This window comes from Pan paniscus, chromosome 5 (genome assembly GCF_029289425.2).
Source record: "Pan paniscus chromosome 5, NHGRI_mPanPan1-v2.0_pri, whole genome shotgun sequence".
In the NCBI taxonomy this organism is placed as follows: domain Eukaryota; kingdom Metazoa; phylum Chordata; class Mammalia; order Primates; family Hominidae; genus Pan; species Pan paniscus.
The window spans coordinates 117,359,732-117,375,443 of record NC_073254.2 but is presented as its reverse complement, the minus strand read 5'-3'; the positions used below and the strand labels follow the sequence as shown (position 1 = coordinate 117,375,443).

General features: G+C 39.2%; 1 long non-coding RNA gene across 1 annotated transcript in view; it reads right to left on the bottom strand.

Moving 5' to 3' along the window:
* The window catches only part of LOC134730614 (uncharacterized), a 118,771-nt gene extending 104,669 nt beyond the window's left edge, over positions 1-14,102 (bottom strand). The window contains exon 1 of the long non-coding RNA XR_010112480.1: positions 13,500-14,102. This is a non-coding gene — a long non-coding RNA (uncharacterized LOC134730614). The remainder of the gene's footprint in view (positions 1-13,499) is intronic.
* Positions 14,103-15,712: the final 1,610 nt, after the last annotated feature.

Here is a 15,712-nt window from a genome sequence, read left to right as displayed (position 1 = left end):
TCGAGACCATCCTGGTCAAAATGGTGAAACCTCGTCTCTACTAAAAATACAAAAATTAGCCAGGCATGGTGGCGCGCGCCTGTAGTCCCAGCTATTCAGGAGGCTGAGGCAGGAGAATCGCTTGAACGCGGGAGGCAGAGGTTGCAGTGAGCCGAGATCATGCCACTGTACTCTAGCCCAGGTGACAGTGTGAGACTCCATCTCAAAAAATAAATAAATGAATAAATAAATAAAAATAAAAGGGATGGCATATTGTAAAGAGCCCAGCAGTGAGTCTGGGTACAGTCATGAAGGTCAAGGGAAAGTGGCTTGGATACATCTTCCCTATGCTAGAGAGTTCTTGTGATGACAACAGAGAAATTGTGGGAGTATCACATCTGAGCTCAGAGGGGAAAAAGAAAGAAAGAGAGAGGGGGAGGGAAAAAGGAAGGTGCAAGGAAGGTGCTATTTCTTTGGACAAGCAACTTCTTAGAAACAAGATATAAGAATGCTGCAATCAAAATTCCTGCCTACCTCTAGCTTTAGGCAGGTAATTAAGAATACTTTTTTAAAATCAGCACATAGAGATCAAGAGATATCAAGTCAGTTATTTATAATGTACAACATTATGAAATTAAAATTCTGAGAATAACTTTCAGCCTGAATCATGATCAAGTTTCTGCTCCTGATTGTTCCAACTACATATAACAATATTCATTAAGACTAACAATCACAAGGCAACAAGTGAACTATTACTGTATAAGCAGTAATTTATTTTTAAAATGCTAAGTATCCTGAAACCTGTAAATATCTGATATCTTAATACATATGATTGACATCTATATTATTTATAAAATGTATACTACACACGATAAGGTTTAGTAAATACCTTAGGAAAAAAGTATCTTTAAGTAATTACAAATCTTACAAACATTATTTTTCAATAAATGAGAATTACATTTAATGGTCTAGATTGTAACCTTATTTTACCTACCATCAGACAAATAAGGTTCAATTTAGTCACCTTGTAGTCATTAGAGAAATAAAAATGGAAAGAAGTACTGTGAAGGCTGTAGCCCAGCATCACAAGAGGAGGTAACATGACTCCGATCTACTGAAAGTGTGATCTTGTCCATGTCACTGAATCCCATAATTGAGATTATGTGTCACTGTCAAATTGGAAGTAACAGAGCTTAGAGAACTCTTAGGTACAACAGATGAATAGATAAGCCACTCAAACTCACTGTGACTCAGTGAGGCAAGAGCCATCACTAATGATCTCTGAAGCACAAAAATTTGGTAATTCCAGACTTGAACTGGAAGCACCAAAGCAAAAGTTTAGAAAAGGCCTTTCTCAGTGGACCCTAATCCTAGATATAGACATCAATTCCAAAATCACACACCATTCTTTTAGACTTTTTCTTCACAGACTGCCAGGCACAGCAGGGATTGAAAGCCTTACCTAGGGCAACTTACATCTTAAGTACAGATAGGCTCTTCTTCTAAAAGAACTCTGAGCTTAATTGCAACTTAAAAGGCCATTGAAATTCAGTGCAACTAGGAGACAAACTTTGGTTTTATTTCAGGATTAAAACAAACAACTTTGTAATAAAATATACCAGTATGAATTTTATGCTTAAAAAAAGGAGGATCCTCACTGTATATGACTATCTGTAACATTTAAATATTTATGCATACATTTCCATTTTACTGCAAATCATAGAAGATTATTGGTTTATCTAATAAGTAATCAGTGTATTAAGGGGATTTTAAGTTGAAGAAAGTAATTAAAAATGGCCAAGTATGCTTAATGAAAATTATTCCATTTTAATATCTCTTTTCTAATTAATAAGTGTTTTTCTAAAATTTAAAAGAAGCCAGGTGTTCAGTAAATAAAACTAATGTCTGTGAACTCTAGGCATGTTTGTATTATCCTGGCTTAGATGGCGTTTTAAGATTAGGAGGGACCTTAAATGTCACCTGTTTAATCCCTCAGCATCTCATCTGCCAAATGGTCATCCAATGTATGTTTTGATCCTTCCAGTTTCAGGGAGCCTATGGCCTCTCATTTCATCTTCAGAGAACTTGAATTATTAGAATTTATTTCTTCTATTCAGCTAAAATACAATCTAAATTTTTGGCTTAGAAAATGAATAAAATGAACAAATAATTTAATGACCAAGGTCTAGATTTAGAATAACACTTTAATAGGAATAACTTGTTAATTCAATCATGACTGGAGTCATATGGCATTAGACAAACTCTACAACATAGGTGGGACAAATGCCTGTGATGGTATTTTTACCATAAAACCCCTAATGGTAACTGACTGTGCTCTTCCTATTCCTCTAAGGCTGACAAGTGGAGCCTACAATGGGCTGTGCCATTACAGGTTACAGAACAATAGTCAGTGAGTCCTGTTCTGCCAGAGCCAAAGAGAATGAGGCCTCATTGGATATTAGAGTCATGATCCCAGTGGTCTGAAATTTGTCCTGTCATCCAAAGCCCATGTCTCCCATGACACTAGTGCTCCAAGCTCCAAGCTTGACCCTTTGTCCCACTCTATTCTGGGCTTCAGCCATGGTGCCCACTTTATGTTCAAGCCTCCTTTCTGAACTCTAGGCCATTTGCCTGGAATCCGAATTTACCTACCTCTTGTCAGCCGCCTCTCCCTAATGGAGCTGGAACTTAGATCTGTATCCTCAGACACTAGCTAAGGTACTGGATTTAGTATTTTGAAAACAAGCTACCTCTACCTGACTATAATTATCTGCTCTTGTCCAAATACTTCTATAGCTAGGTCACTACTTCACATTTTAAGAACTTCTATGATGTTAATAGTAGTTTGCTTCAGACTTGAACTACTTGCCCTTGAACACTGGAATATGGACTCCCGGCCACACTCCGTGGGAGTCAGCACTGCTGCCATGTTAATTTCTCTTAGGGGCATCATCAGAGAATAAAAGGTGTCCTGGCCTAGATCAGTTTTCCAAGGCTTTTTCTCATTTGGTCCTGACTTACTTGACTTATGTATTACTGAGGTCTCGAAATGTCTGCTGCTAGAAACCCTATCAAGTTATTAGGACAACAAATTTGGAAGGGAAATATTCTTTAAAGACCTACAGAAAGTGGCCAGGCGTGGTGGCTCACGCCTGTAATCCCAGCACTTTGGGAGGCCAAGGCAGGCAGATCATGAGGGTCAGGAGTTTGAGGCCAGCCTGACCAACATGGTGAAACCCCGTCTCTACTAAAAATACAAAAATTAGCCAGGCATGGTGGCAGGCGCCTGTAGTCTCAGCTACTCAGGAGGCTGAGGCAGGAGAATTGCTTGAACCCAGGAGGCGGAGGTTGCAGTGAGCCGAGATCATACCACTGTACTCCAGACTGTGCAACAGAGCAAGACTCTGTCTCAAAAAAAAAAAAAAAAAGATCTACAGAAAGTTGACTCAAACTAAAGTACAGGGATTAGTATACAGTGGTTCAATTAAAAATTATGAATATATTTGGCCTGGCATGGTGGCTCACGCCTATAATCCCAGCACTTTGGGAGGCCAAGGTGGGCAGATCACAAGGTCGGGAGATCAAGACCATCCTGGCTAACACAGTGAAACCCCTTCTCTACTAAAAATACAAAAAAAAATTAGCCGGGCGTGGTGGCGGGCACCTGTAGTCCCAGCTTCTTGGGAGGCTGAGGCAGGAGAATGCCATGAACCCGGGAGGCGGAGATTGCAGTGAGCCGAGATCGCGCCACTGCACTCCAGCCTGGAGTGACAGAGCGAGACTCCGTCTAGAAAAAAACAAACAAACAAACAAACAAAAAATAGTATATATATATATATATATATATATATATATATATATTTAAACAGAGAGCAAGAGTTCTGCAGGATGCCTTGATAAAACAGAATGTTTGTTAAACTAAATGGATGTGATCTAATAGTGACAAAGTGATGCAACAAATTTCAGGCTATGTAGGGAGATAGTTTCAAGGAGAAAGCCCTTCCCATTGTCCCTTAAATCACAGCATATAAGTGACTTCAGCCAGGCATAGTCACAACTTTGTTTACTTAATCCCACCAATGCATGTTAATCTTCCCCTTCTAGCTCCCTTGTCTGTAATATACACATGGCAGGTTACTGTATTCTGTCTTGCATTTTTCTCTATCTCCTGTGAATATGTCTTATCTCTACAAGCAGATTACAAACTCTATACCTTACCTTACCTTATCATACTAGGAATGTTTTCAGCAGACAATAAAGTGTTGTTGAATTGAATTGAATCTAACTGGATTGAAACAAACTGGGGTAAAAATGACTTTATATTGCAGAAAAACGAAGCTGACAACAGAGTTGAACCAGATGCCTGATAGAATTCTGAGAATGGATAACTGAGGTTTAGAGAGAAACTAAAAATACTATTACACAAATCAAGGCAGGGCGTGGTGGCTCACTCCTGTAGTACCAGCACTTTGGGAGGCCAAGGTGGGTGGATCACTTGAAGCCAGAAGTTCGAGACCAGCCTGGCCGACATGGTGAAACCCTGTCTCTACTAAAAATACAAAAGTTAGCCAGGTGTGGTGGCACATGCCTGTAATCCCAGCTATTCAGGTGGCTGAGGCACAAGAATCGCTTGAGCCCAGGAGGTGGAGGTTGCAGTGAGCTGAAATCACACCACTGCACTCCATCCTGGGAGACAGAGTAGGACTCTGTCTCCAAAAAGAAAAAAAAAATGCTACTACACAAATCAGAAAACTAAATGTGGAATAATTAAAATATAGGTAAATGTTATAAATTAGGGGCTATGATAAACAGAATAATGACACCCTAAAGAGTTCTACCTCCTCATCCGTGGAAACTATGAGTATTTTACCTTAAAGGCAAAAGGGACTTTGCAGGTATGATTAGGTTAAGGATCTTTAGCTGGGAGATTATTCTGGATTATCCATGTGGATCCAAAGTAATCATAAGTTTTTGAAATTGAAAGAGAGAGGCAAAAGAATGGGCCAGAAAGATCATATGGAAGAAGGAGGAGGAGAAATCTGAAGTGAGGGAGCAACTGGACTTGCCATTGTGGGGTTTGAAGATGGAGGAACAGGTCTATGAGCCAAGGAATGTGGATGACCTTAAGAAGCTGGAAATATCCCTCAAACAGTAAGCAAGAAAGTGGGGTCTCAGCCCCACCACCACCAGGAACTGAATTCTGCCAGCAACTCAAATGAGCAAGGCAGGTTCTCCCCTAGAACTTCTAGACAGAAACACAGCCTACTGACACCTTGGTTTTAGCCTGGTGAGAGCTAAGACTCTGGACCAGACTTCTTACTATAGAATTGTAAGATAACAAATGTGTGTCATTTTAATCCACCACATTTATGGTTATTGCATATGGCAACAATAGGAAACTCATTTAGGGAGTGGGTTGCTTTACATGCCCACCCTAGTTGGGCAGTCTGAGTTACTGAGACAAGTTATGTGAGGGAGGGTTTAGCGTTTACACACCAGCAGTGTATAGGTTAGGGGGTGAGAGCGCAAATACAGGGATCAGGAGCCATTTCCAAGACAACTAGTGAGTGATCCTACTCAAAGAACTACCAAATCCAGTTCTTTATCTTCCTTTTCTCTAACACTTCTTCATTTCCTTTCCCCACTCTAATTTTCTAACTTATTTAGTAATTTATTTAATAAATCTTGTAAGGCCTTGGGGATCCAAGGAAATAATACACAGTATTATTCTCAAGGAGCTCATAACCTTATAAATGCAACAATGTACCAACAAATTACATTGGACAGCAAAAGACTTCACAAAGTACTTTCACCGGCATTCTCACTTAACCCTTAAGGCTTCTATCTATGTAGGACACTAATTGTACTGTAGACTCTAGTGTGTTGGGGGGGTAGGCGGGGAGGAATTCTGCTCTGCTTAGCTTTAGCTAGTTCAGTATTTAAAGTGTAGACATGGCCACAAATGAGATGTATTTTACCACAAAAGTCAAGAATTCAAAATTAAAATATATTTTAAATGAGATTTGAAATGGATTGAAGAAAATGAAATTAATCTAGAAATGCTATTAGCACTAAGCACTTACTAATCTAAATTCTAAATGAAACTTTTCTATCCTGTAAGCTGCCAATATGCAAAACAGCTTCTAAATTTCTCCAAGATTGTGAGTAAAACCCCAATGATCAGGTTGGCAAAAGCCCACGAAGTGACAGGAGCTGCATTCATTACACACCTGCTGTACAGCAGACACTGTGGCGTGCTTTGCTGGCCTTACCTCATTCACCTCAGAACAGTGCCAGCAGTCATTCATCTCCTAGATAACACTATTGTCATTAAGTGAGGAAATGGACACTCGGAAAAAGTAAGGGTGCTGACTCAATAAAAGAGAAGTAGTCAAGAAAGAACAACGATGAACCAATAAAAATGTTATCAGTAGGACAAACTGAGCAAAGAAACAAATCAGTTAAAGGTACACCATATGCTATATTAATACTCTATTACTGGGTTAACAAATTGCCCCAACCTTTGTGGCTTAAAATAATACAAATCTGCTGTCTTACAGTTCTGGATATAAGAAGTCCAACACTGGCAGGTTTGGTTCCTTCTGGAGGCTGCATGGTAAAATTTGTTTCCATCCTTCTGCAGTTTCTAAAGGATGCCTGCTTTCCTTAGCTCATAGTCCCTCCCTCTGTCTTCAAATCCAGCACAGTAGCACCTCCTTTCTCTGACTCTTTCCTGCCTACCTTTTAAAAAGACCATTGTGATTACATAAGTCCCACCCAGAAAATCCAGAATAATTTCCCATTTCAAAATTCTTAATTATATCTCCTAAGTCCCTTTTGCCATAGAGTATTCCCCCTCTTATTCTCAAGGGAGATAAGACCCCCAGTGAATGTCTGAAACCAAGGATAATAATGAACCCTATATATACTCTGTTTTTTCCTATACATACATACCTATAATAAAATGTAATTTATACATTAGGCAGAGTAAGAGATTAACAACAATAACTAATGATAAAACAATAATTTTAACAACATGCTAGCATCAGTACTACTGCATGTTGGGGACATCATTAAGTAAAATAAGGGTTACTTTACCACAAGCACTGCAATACCTCGACAGTAGATCTGATAATGGAGACAGCTACTAAGTGACTAATGGGCCTGTAGTGTCTACAACATGGGTTCACTGGACAAATGGATGATTCATACCCAGGTGGAACAGAGTAGAACAGTGTGGTATGGTGACAGATTTCATCACGCTAATCAGAACAGCATTTAAATTTACAAATTATTTATTTCTGGAGTTTTTCATTTAATATTTTCAGACTGTGATTTACCATGGATAACTGAAAGTGTGGAAAGTAAAACTTCAGATAAGAGAGGATTACTGTATAAGTAACATATTCACAGGCTCTGAGAGTTATGAAGTGGAAATCTTCATAGGAGGGGGACACTCAGTTTACCCCACAAAGGAAGACAGAGTTGAGCTAATAACAAGGAAGTACAGAACAGAAATGGAAATAAGAACAAACTAGGCTGGGTCAAAAACTTGTTGAAATGCCTAGGCACATCTGAGAGTATTATTGTCCCCAAAATATATTCTATGATACAATATATGTAGTGGTTAGAATTTAGTGAGCTTTCCACGTAGAGGTGAGTAAATGAAGGCTGGTGAAGCAATACGTCTATGCTTACTTTTCTTATTATTTTTTTTTTTTTGAGACGGAGTCTTACCCTGTCGCCCAGGCTGGAGTGCAATGGTGCAATCTCAGTCACTGCAACCTCCCCTCCCAGGTTCAAGCGATTCTCCTGCCTCAGCCTCCCGAGTAGCTGGGATTACAGACACCCGCCACCATGCCTGGCTAATTTTTGTATTTTTAGTAGAGACGGGGTTTCTCCATGTTGGCCAGGCTGGTCTTGAACCTCTGACCTCAGGTGATCCACCCACCAATGCCTCCCAAAGTGCTGGGATTACAGGTGTGAGCTGCCGCGCCCAGCCACATCTACGCTTACTTTTAAAAGGCAACTGACTGGAGCTGTCACTCTAAAAGGAACAAATCCAGAGGCAGTACCTAAAAAAATCAAGCTAGGTCAAGGATAATGCAAAGTCTTTCTCCAAAGGTAGGGCAAAAGCAGTGCATTCAACAGGCCTAGACACAACTCTCCCAACCATTGGATTCATATAGCTGCTCATTAACTGGTTTCAAATTTATCTTAGGCCATTAGTAGAAGATTTTCTACCAAATAATTACCTTAAAAGCTCTAAGTATCTCCTGAGGGAAGAACCCTAGAGCTAGCTGTCTCAGCACTATAAAATAAAATAATCAGGAGAAGTAAGAACAACTGATGGCTCATAAAAGCTTTGAGTTACCTGAATTCTCAAGGCCATGCCATTTATAAGGTCTAAGAGGCTTAGCAGGCTATTGCTATGAAATGTAACTGTAAAAAAAAAAAAAAAAGCATCATCAGTGTCTGAGACAGAGGAACTTAGGTTCAGGTCCCAGGCATATGGCACAAGGAAAGGATCCCTCTTCATCTCTCACACTCTATTACCACACGTACCTAACTGGTCTCTTTTTCTTCAGTCTTGCCTCACTGAATTCATCTTCCTCAAAGCCAAGGTTATCTTTCTGAGACACACATCTGATCAGCTTGCTTTCCATCTTAATCTCTGATAATCCTCACAATATGTAGAATAAAGCACATACTGTTTGGTGTAACACATGAAGTTCTAAAAGTGAGGCTTTTACCTACCTTTATAATTTTATCTCCTACTTCTCCTTTCCATGTGTTAAACAAACACTTTTGTCCAAATGGATGTTTACTTAAGGCACTTCTCACTTTTAACTATCATTGCATATGCCACTCCTTTGGCCTGAACAAAGGACCTGTTCATTAAACGGCTATCCAATTCAAATGCCAATCACTCAGCAAAGCCTTCTGAAACTAGTTCAGTAAAGTTTTAAGTTCTCTCCGTGCTGTGCTCTCATTGCTAACACAGAGGCATAGAGAAAAAGTTCTCAGTGTATTGCAAACTTGAACCCAAGCCATGCCAATGTTACTTTCCAAGAGGTTCCCATCAGGTCAGAGCATAGCAGGGGCCCCTAGGGAAGTTGTTCTCAGTATGTGACACCCATCAGAATCAACTATAAAACTTTGTAAATGAAAATAAGATTCCAAAGACTAGCCCCAGAATTAAAATCTATGGTTGTAGACCTAGAAGGCTTGAAGGTTTTTAATGGGCTTCACAGTTGGTTTTGATGAAGAGGAGGGAATGAAGATCCTCAACCAGGCTGATGTTAGAACATCACTGGTAACTGGGAGTGTGGACTCAAAAGAAAGTCTAAGCTAGAGATAAGCAGGCAGGCAGGGCCATAGCTATGTAGGTTGGGACCCAGGGCAGCAGAGGGCCATAGCCAAGAAGCCAAGGTGAAAGCTCTTCTATTTGAATCAAGAGAACATCAGAATTGGAGGAAAGCTACGACTCAGTAAGGAACCCAGTAAGGTATACTGGGCCTACCTTAGACACACTGAAAAACAAGACAAACTGTAGAACTCACCAAATGGAGGTTTCCCCAACAGCAACATTGCATCACCAGGAAACTTGTCAGAAAAGCATCTTGGGCCCCATCTCAAACCTACTGAATAAGAGTCTGCATTGTAAAGACATCCCAGGTGATTCGAAGTCCACATTAATGTTTGAGAAGCACCCAAGCCTAGTTCTGGATGATGCCAATGCTGCTGGTCTCTGGACTGCACCAAGAGGAGCAAGAGTCTTGACCAACAACTGAGCCAGGTAGAAGAAATTCAAGTATTACCACTGTGAGTAGTTTGAGGACAAGAACCTCTTTCAATCTACCTTCTTTCAGCCTTAGCAGAAGGCCTTGGAAACTGAAAATATGGTCTATTTGTTGAAAATTGAGGACCTAAAGCTGGTTCAATTCCAACTTCCACTCACCAGCTGTGTCGTGCTGTCAAGTTACTTAACTTCTTTTTTTTTTCTTTTATTGAGACGGAGTCTTGCTCTGTCGCCCAGGCTGGAGTGCAGTGGCACAATCTCGGCTCACTGCAAGCTCCACCTCCCAGGTTCACGCCATTCTCCTGCCTCAGCCTCCTGAGTAGCTGGGACTACAGGCGCCCACCACCACACCTGGCTAATTTTTTTTGTAGAGACGGGGTTTCCCTGTGTTAACCAGGATGGTCTTGATCTCCTGACCTCGTGATCTGCCCGCCTCGGCCTCCCAAAGTGCTGGGATTACAGGCGTGAGCCACCACGCTCAGCCTACTTAACTTCTTTAGGCTTCAATTTCTCACCTGGAATATGGGGATACTGCCTCTCAAGAATGAGAGGAAGTTATCACCTTATTTTTCTTAGCATTATAAGTGCTCAGTAGGTGTTGAAAAAAATCATTAATGGATAGTCTATTTTAAAAAAAATTTTTTGAGACGGAGTCTTGCTCTGTTGCCTAGACTAGAGTACAGTGGCACAATAGGCTCACTGCAGCCTCCACTTCCCAGGTTCAAGCGATTCTCCTGCCTCAGCCTCCCGAATGACTGAGACTACAGGTCCACACCACCAGGTCTGGCTAATTTTCGTATTTTTAGTAGAGTTGGGGTTTCACCACTTTGACCAGGTTGGTCTCGAACTCCTAACCTCAAGTGAAACACACATCTGACCAGCTTGCTTTACATTTGCATGTCAGCCTCCCAAAGTGCTGGGATTACAGTGTGAGCCATCACACCCAGCCGATAGTCAATTATTGATTGATTGATATATAAATTGACTTTTAGTGAGGAAAAGAGCTCCAAAATTCTAGTCGTATAAATGATTTCAATCTGACTCATACAATCTAAAATGAAAAAGATGGCTAAAATCTTAGTAATTAGCAGACATTTAATGCATAAGACTTCTTAGAATATTAATATGCAAGTGTCTCTTAAGTTATGGGTAGAAGAACTCTCTAAAGCATGATGATTGCTAACCTTTTTGGAGTGGTAACACCAAATTGACATTTATGAGACTTCAAAATGCTCTTATTCTCCCCAAAATACCTAAGAAGAATACTTTTTTTCCCCCTCATGGCTTATTTTTCATTTAATTAAATTTAAATTGATTTGCTTGAGAATATTTTGACATTTTAGCATTATAGAGTGTTGCAAATCTGGATGGCAATCCCTGCCATAATGAATAACACAGGTTCAAAGAAATACATTTAACTTTATGTTAAATAGCTCCCTTGTTTTTATCTAGTGCTTTATAATCTTCAAAAAAACTTTTGCTCCTACCTCATTTATCCCTGTAACAACTTTATGGCTGTTTTGTGGCAAAAGTGAGAATAGAACTCAAGTTTCCTAATTCTCAACCATTTCTCTATTTCTTTTTATTTATTTATTTATTTTTAAAACTCTGTTCAGCTACCACCAGCACCACTGCCACCATCTGATTAGACTGCCACATGTTATCCATACATGGATGCTAACCTGTATCCAAACCCAAGTCAAAGCCAGGTCACGTGCTCAGCTGCCTAGTATCCTAATTCTGCTCCAATCAAGCATCGTTTCCAAAAAGTATGTTCTAAGTATCACACAGGCAATAGCTTCCTAAACATTTATGAAAAAGTTTTTTTATTTTTTGAAGTAACTTTTTAGTTTTAGAAATTAGAAGTCAAATTTGGAGATGGGACTTACATTTTTTAATTTTGAATTTTTCAAATGTATGGTAAGATGTAACTTTTAGAAATTTGACCCTTCATTATTTACTAAACATTACATTTGTTTATAAGGCTTCTCAACTCAACTTCCTTGTAGATAATGCTGTAACCTATAAAAGGCAGTTTTTACAAAGTATTGCTGTGTTTTCCAATGTTGGATACCAATTTTTACTAAGGATTCTAATTCCTGGATTTTGAAAATGAGCACAAATCTTAGACTGATAAATGATAAAGCAGTGAGATTTTATTAGTAAATATTAATATTTAAGCTCTCAAAAATACCCCATATAGTCTACTATAACAGCATGTTCTTCTTTTTAAAACATCACTTAAAGATTTCAAGTTACTTATTAAACTTTAGAAATGATACTGTGACATGTTTTCTGAAACCTAGTATACATTTTTAAAGTATTGCTAATGGGCTGGGTAATCCATTAAAGTTACATAATTATGACAGAACAACCGTAGCATCGTTAAAGAAAAACTGACAACTCCAAACTGACAAGTGTAAGAAATTCCAAAGTTGCACTGACAATTCGGATCTACTTCCTTTCATGCCCAGATTTACTTAATATCTCATTTGATTTTCAAACCTTCCCTCAGAAGCAATTGGAACAAAACCATGAGCAAGCTCAATCTCCATTTGGGCATGTAACCCTTTTACAAACACAATTACAGCCAAACACTATTGTAACCTGATTTGCATTTGCACTAACTAAGTTACAAAGCACATTGAGGATGCCTGCTATGCATACTACAGACTTGTTAGGAGGATATATTGCAGGGCTTCTGTGAACACTAATTAAAAAGGTTTTATCTTTCCCCTCTGGTCCACTGAAATTGTTCAAATGCCTTGCCTGCTACAACTTTGTTCAAAAACAGTTTTCAAACATGTGATCAGAGCTAGGCAACTATTTCAGGTGGCATGATTCTGTTTCCACGGTGGACAAGGCCCTAGAGACAAAGTTTCAGTCCAAACTTTGAGCTTCCTTTCCTTTGTTATTTTGTGTTGCAACCTTAATATTATCCAACTGTGGACTTTTATCTCTGAATATCTAAATCCTGTCTTGTGGAAAACTAATTACTGAACCACTGAGAGCTTCATAATGTCCTGCATTTAAGTCCTGAGCATCATACATAATGCATAGGCAGCAGTCTCTGCACTCTGATTACAGAACACTGTCATTAAGTGAGCAAATTAAAGATGTGAATAATTCACTGGCTGAGCTTATTGTCAGTGCTGCATTGTGAAATTAGAATTTCTAATAAGTACTGCAATTTTTTTAACCCAATTAACACAGAGAACATCTTGAGACTGATTAGTACAATAAAAATTATTACCTTATTCTTTTGCTTCACAACAGCCAAATTAAATACTGTACTTAATTATGCAGCATTCATCCTTCTCTGCTAAAAAAAAAAAACCCTATCATTTTAATAAGAGTTCTAATATTTGTATGTGAGCTAAAAATACAGCACATGCATCTGTAGCTCACTGTCTTTTTACAAAGTTTTTTTAAGAGTCTGAACATCAGTATTATCACCAGTGGTGGATTAGGATGACACTAGTCTATTCTTAAACCAAATATTTTTCCTACAAAACAAACAGCATACATAGAATTGACAAAGTAACTAACCTCCCCAAATTGACTTGAATCTATTATACCTCTGGTTTTTCTTGGCTTTTTAGATACACATTAACACAGATTTGCCCCCACTATGCTGTTTGTGGTTGAGGCTGAAACATATATTTAAGAAAATTAATCGATTAGGAAAAAAGCAAGTATCTGAAACAGTGGGTCTTACCTCAGATGTTCATTTAGCACACAGGGATCTGTGTGACTCCTGCCAGGCAAGTGGGAAAGTCCAGTTTATGCTCGGCATGATGATCCTACGCAGAGAGTGTCTGCTGCCATGTTAAATAAAGAAAATGATCATTTAAACCGGGGCTTTTGTCTCCCAATATTTCCTCCTGCTGCCCCTTTCTCATCAAAGCCCAGAAAGGCAGGCACATCTGGCGGCAGTCCCTGCCCCTGACCGCAGCTGCCTCTGGAGAGCTCCCCCCTTCCTTTCCAGCTCCTCTGCATCCCTTGCTGGGCAACTTCAGCCCCCTAAAATGGGGGAAAGAAACGATGACATTGCAGGCAGAATATGAGATTGTTCAGCCTCTGCAGCCACCTCCTTCCTGTCTAGATATTTTATGGGAAGGGAACGAGAAGGGGGAAACAGCGAAGGTGCTCTGAAAATCAGTCAGACACAATGCAATAGGGAGATGGAGAGGAGGGAAAGGAGAATGAGAAAGAGAGAGAGTGTGTGTGTGTAAGGGGGGTGGCTGTCAGTGCAGATAAATCTGCATATGGAAATTAGGGTTATCCTGGGTACAGTTTTATTTAACTATGATCTACTGTTTTTTTAATTAGACCAAATTTTAGCAAAGGAAAGGAAGAAAGAGTCTTGAAACCAGAGAGCAACTTCTAATTCAATGGACAAAATTTCAGAGCAACTGCAAATAGCAGATCCAAAAGTTGTAGAATAAAGAAAAGCAACAAAAAAAGGACATTTCTCCCCTTGTTTTGTTTAATAAACAAGGAGAAAGATTCCATCCTCACAACCAAAAATTAATAAATAAATTAAATAAAAGGAAATTACGATGAGAATGGGAAGGAATTTAAAGAAAGGAAAAAAAACTCTTTCATGATCTGCATAAAATTTCATCTTAAAATGCTACAACAATCAAGATAAAGGGATTTTCAGAAGAATATATATATACACACATATATACATATATATATATAAAATTGGGGTTACATGTGGAAATTAGTAACAATACATTCTGACATTTTAATATTAGAGATGTAGCATATTTTTCCCTTCCTTAGAGAACTCCTGTTTTGTAGCTCTAACCCATGGCAACATATTATGATCACATACCATAATCATTTGAGGAAGTCATAATACCAGCCTACTAGCCTTACGGGATGCTGAGAGTAAAACAATGAGACAGAGTGACTAAAAGACTCCTGGAGGTTGGTTGGTGTGTCTAGCAATGAGTTCTCTACCAGAGGTGCTGCCAGGATAGTGATCTGACCGGAAGGAACTTGAATTAATTCCATAAGCTGTAAGTGGTGAATTTGATGACATAGATTAATATTAATTCATTTGTTGAACATTTATTGAACACCTATCACTGCAAACATTGTGCTGGAAAGCAGACATAAGATGAACACTGCAAGATTCCTGCTCTCGAGAACCCAGAATTCAATGGGAAAAAAATAAATTTAAAATGAAGTGGTATTGCAGGTTTGTAAACAAAGAAAGTAGTTGAGATAGTCTTGACTCAAGCAGTGTGGGCACATGTCAGTACCCTTGTAACTTTCCATCCACATGCACAGCTGGAACTTTCAAGACCAGCTCAAGCACCCTAAGCAAGTTACTTTGTCCCTTTGAACCTTAGTTTTTTCAGCTGTAAACTGACAATAATACCTGCTTTTTAAGGTTGGAATTATAAGAAATAATTAAAGTAAAACATTACCTTATGTCTGGCTTGTGATAATTGCTCAATAAAACTGAGAATTGCAAATCAATTCTCAGTTCAAATGGCACCTCCTCTGGCAAACCTCCTCTGCAGCAATATCTGCTGACAGGTTCAGAAGCTTCTTCTGGAATGCTCCCACTGCCCTCCATCATATTATCTTAACGTAATTTTCAGCAGGTCTATCTCTATAGCAGTGGTTCTCAACTTGGGGCCATTTTGCCTTCCAGGAGACACTTAACAATGTCTGGAAACATCATTGATTTTCATGACTACAGGAGAAAGGTTGCTACTGGCATGTAATAAGCAGAGGCCAAGGATACTGTTATACACCCTACAAATTTTGGCTTCTAATAAAAGGAACTTGGGGGTCCTTAGACGAAAGGCTGACTCTAGGACTGGGGCTGAAAATATACAAAGTGGGCCTGGAGTATCTTGCAGTGCTAGGAAATAGGAAGTGCTCAGAAAACAAAACAAAACCCACATT